Below are 4,755 nucleotides of genomic sequence, written 5' to 3'. Positions count from 1 at the left end.
ATTAACCAGACAATCTACTTTACTCGGCTAATCTATCATACTTTTTATCCTCATTATCACCTCTCAATCAACTATGAAAGCCATTTTAACGTACCATTACCAAGAGAGCCTCAAGTACAAGATTATAGAAAGCGTTAGCTCGTTAAAATAAACAGAAGCTTAAAAGGTAAATAAAAATATTAAAAGTATTAAAATCTACTATTGTATTAGTTCCCAATAAATCAATCGATTCCTTAAGATTGTTATCAATCACTCGAACGATAATAAAAGACGATTCGTACTTTTATTATCGTTCTTTATTCGTAATATCTTATCTAATATCTCCTTTATTATTGAATATATTAATTTCTCTTTTCCCTTCCCTTCCCTTTTCCCTAAAATTAACTTCCAAATCGATAAAATTTACAAACAATTCCTTTCAGTTTCCCTAAAGCATATACGCAAATCATATCATCTCATGAAAAGAAACGAGCCAAGAAACAATCCAAGAACCGCGACTATCTTCCGTCGTTGAACAGTCGTTCGAGAAATGGAAGGGATCCCGCGCAAGGTGCACATACAGCAGGTGGCTATACCATCTTGGAAAGGGTGAGAGTTCACTGTTCAGTCTTGCGCCGAGCCATTGTAAGAGCAACGAACCGGCCAACCGGGGGCAAAGACGGCAGGCGCCTACTCGCTGCCACGATCTCACCAATCATTTGCGCATTCAACCAGCTACACCACCAACCCCAGTGGTTCTCCTTCCTCATCACCGACCTAATTCGGCCACCGGCGGATCCACCCCGATATTATTATTTCGAGGGTGTCGCTCGAACGCTTCGGGGGGAACGTATTCACAAGCTTTTTCTCTCGTCAGACGTTTCTTTCCTTCCGAGATGAATTTAAGAATCGAATTACGCCTTTGGATATGCTTTCGTTGTCGATTGCTCGTGTGTACGGCGAGTACAGTTTTACTTTTATCTATATTTTTATTTATCAGCGTGATTAAATTTGATTTTTTTTTTTTTTAGGTAAAAAGGGTGTTTTATTTGTCGGGGATTGGATATAGAAGGTAAGGAATATTTTGTAAGATGTGATGAATAGAAAATAGATTTTCTTTCTCTTTTTTTTTTGTTTTAGGGAGATTTTTTAATTGACAGAGAGTGAAAAGAAAATGCTATCTAATTAAAAGATATACTGTAGTTCCATAATTGCAAATGAATGGTGGAAAGATTGATATAGATTCTTGAAAATATTTTTAATACAATTTATGTATATTATATATTATGCATTATTTATGTAACTTTGTTATTATGATGTTTTATTCCATTATACATGTGGTTCAGTACGGGTTTATGAATATTTAAGCATGAAATTATTAGGTAATGTTAATACGTTGACACCTGTGAAACTAATTACCAACATTATGGATTAATTACTACATAATGAATAGATAATGAGATCATAATTTATTATATAGTACAATAATAGAACGTTTAATGATAATATTATACAAATAATAATATTGACAAAGTATGATGAATCGTAACTAAAGATTTCCTAATAGCAATCTCTAACATATACCTCTAATATATATTGTAACGTGAAAGATTTACAGATAAAAAAAAAATTAAAGTTAACGATCCATTCTATAAGTTTATTATTAAAATAAAAAATTCAATGAATAAATTCTTAGTAAAATATCAGATACTGTTACGCACATGCGTTTATGGCTAAATTTATTGAGCAATTGGAGGAATCGATATCGTTGTTAAGAAGAATTAAAAAAATATATATATAATTTTTAATGAACCATAAATCGTGACCAGTTAATTTTATAAAGTGTGAATAATATGTAAATTTCATCGAATTTCATAGATGATTAATTTTTGTGAATTAAATTAAATTATGATAAAAAGTATCGGATAAACTAAATGGAAAATATAAATCGCCTGAAAGAGAGAGACACTTGTGCTTCTAATTATCTTCATTATTTATAAATATCTGAATAAATAAAATCAGAATAATAATTTCTATGAAAGAATCCCGATACTACATTAACTTCTATGGTAAAATTGTAAACGTTTCAATCTTGTTCAATCAACTCTTGGATTTACCATACTTTTCTATGCAATAATATATTTATGTTTATAATTTTATACAGCAGAAAGTAAAATTCTTCTCATTTGATCTCATTTTTTAACAGATCACATTTTTTTATTACAATATGATAGAAAAAAATCGGATAAAGAAAATTTGATGAAAATAATCCGATGCAAAATGAAAAGAAAGAAAATAGAAGAAGAGTATAAAGTATAAATAATAATAAAATTTTATAAAAATATATGAATGAGTGGATATCAAAATAGATAAATATTAACATAAATAATTATTTTACGTATCATCAAATCTATTCATTTATCCAACAGAGACAAAAAAAAGAAAAACATAATATTCGAATTAAATTGTTTATTTTTTTTTCAGCCGAAAAATTTATACATCGAAATCTCTGTACCTTTTCTGTGCTGCCCCACCTCCTCCAAAGAATACGATACCTATTTCATCCTCGACGCGAGAAAATCCTTTCGCGGATCCTCCATCACACCATTTCAAGATTCTATAACGATAATTTTGAAAGGGGTCGAATAACCGGGGGAAGTTTCGCGATTACTGCCTGAATTCTCGGAAAATTGCTACGTTCTCCCTCTAGCGGGTATCTCGGTGCTTGGTTAACCGCTTTCAGAAAAATAAGCGATACGAGGGGTTGAACTGCGCTAAACGCGGTGGAAAAAACTTCAAGTGGTGCGAAATATAAAACACGTTAAACACGCAAAAGATAAGAAAGAGAGGGCGAGGGAAGGAGGGAACTATGCATTTCGCTTGCATAATGATCTCACCATTTCTCGCATCCGTTCGCGCCTATAACGCGTGAAACTCGCGTGAAACAGTAACGATCCGTCACGTTAAATTCTCTGTAAACACACCTGACGTCGAGGTTTACACTCGAGTCGCGATAAATTTCTTAATTCTTTCTGAGGGTGACCATGCCTCCCAAGCGGAGAGACGTTTCCTTCTTTTATTGCTTCCTTTCCTTTCTTCCCTTTTCTTTTTTTTTTTTCTTCTTCTACCTCTTTACTTTTCTTTCTTTCTTTTTTTTTTTTTTTTTCCCTCCCCCGTTTCAATTCTTCGCGATGACGCAACAATGCATACAAGTGGAGTAAATCCATGCCAGTTTTCACACGGTTTGTGCATAGCGGGCACAAATATAAATGAAAGTGGGGCAAGAAGACGAATTGCAATCTTTTCATATATGCGGGGCCCGGATAACCGGGGCTAGGATTTGTCAAAATAACACCGATAAAAAGTCGGCCACAAGTGGAATTTTAACGTGTTCATGTTGGCGGAATCACGAGACAAGGGTTATTAACGTCGCTTTGCCTCTTCCGCGGTTGATTTATGGAGATTCCGATACCGATATTGGCTTTCGCTGTGTTTTAACTTTCGACTCTTGAGGCCGTACTTGGAACGAGGTCACTAGATTTTTTTTTCCCCGAATTTTTTCGAAATATTTAATAACTCTTTATAAATTCTTTTTAGTATTGAAACGATATTTGTATTAATCGACGCGAAGAAAAGGAATAACATATAAAACATATAAAAATTATCGTTTCGTTGTAGAGAATAAAAAAGAATAGAGATTTTAAATATTGATTGTGTCGAATCTTTATTTGGATAAAACATTACATAAAAGTAAGTATAATACTTTTACTTTTTATTTTTTGATATATAACACCAAACTTGATTTCGTTTAATGTTAAATTACAGATTAGTTCCAAAGAATCACAAATATCGTCTTGAAATTCTATAAATAAATTCTATTTAAATTCCAAATATAATACTTGAACTTAAGATTTTAATATAGAACTTGAAGATAAAAATTAAATACAAAATTAATAATTAACTCGCCTCATTAATGTAATACGCCCCGTTCGAAACTGCCACGCTCGAAAATTTCTCGATACAAGGACCTCGAAATAATCCTCCCCTAAAATAAGACCGACCACAACTTTCGACCACAACGGTGCTTTGTCCCCGACTCACACGTCAATTACCAAAAAATTTGTTAGAATCTGTAGCATTTACCCGCTCCAAACAACGAAAACTGGGCGAATTCCGGCAAATCGAAAGTTTTTAACGCGTTCGAGCTATTCACCTCTCGATTCTGCGCGAATGAAATTGTCGAGAATTCGAAACTTCATTTTCCCTGTCGCCACGGTAGAGGCTTTATTTTAATAATTGAACGAACCCTCCCTTCCTCCCTCCTCCACCGTTATCCACGATTCCATCCAGCTCTCCTCGTCATCGTCGAACAAGCCGGTTCGAAAGATCGATTCAAATCGATTCAGATCGAATACGAGTCGTCGCGAATGTGAATAATAGCGATAAAGTCGAATGGAGATAGATTCTCGGTAGTAAGGTGGAACGATACTCGAAAGGTCGAGGTTCATTACGGAAGTTCAAATATTAAAAAGTTCGCTCGATCGACACCGCGATTCCTCTATTCAAAGAGGAGGGAGGAGGTGAGGAGGAGGGAGGGTTCTTTGTGGATTTATTTAACAAATTCATCGGACTGCAACCTTGGGACTCGAACGAATGGATTATGATGTATTATATTCGAATCACCGCGAAAGCTTTGGAAAGAGGACGTCCGAGTGTTTGCCGATAAACTTAGCCGGCATAATGTACGAAGGAAGAAAAGGGAAAAGGTTAAAAGCT

At 34.3% G+C, this 4,755-nt stretch overlaps 1 long non-coding RNA gene across 1 annotated transcript; it reads left to right on the top strand.

Moving 5' to 3' along the window:
* Window positions 1-445: 445 nt before the first annotated feature.
* On the top strand, window positions 446-1,543 carry LOC102656773. Its single transcript, XR_003305339.1, has 3 exons — window positions 446-933; window positions 1,011-1,051; window positions 1,120-1,543. It is a non-coding gene; the product is annotated as an uncharacterized LOC102656773 (long non-coding RNA).
* The last annotated feature ends 3,212 nt before the right edge of the window (window positions 1,544-4,755 follow it).

This window comes from Apis mellifera, linkage group LG9, assembly GCF_003254395.2.
Source record: "Apis mellifera strain DH4 linkage group LG9, Amel_HAv3.1, whole genome shotgun sequence".
Taxonomy (NCBI): domain Eukaryota; kingdom Metazoa; phylum Arthropoda; class Insecta; order Hymenoptera; family Apidae; genus Apis; species Apis mellifera.
Note: the sequence above shows the minus strand (reverse complement) of the source record. Positions and strands in the feature narration are given on the sequence as shown.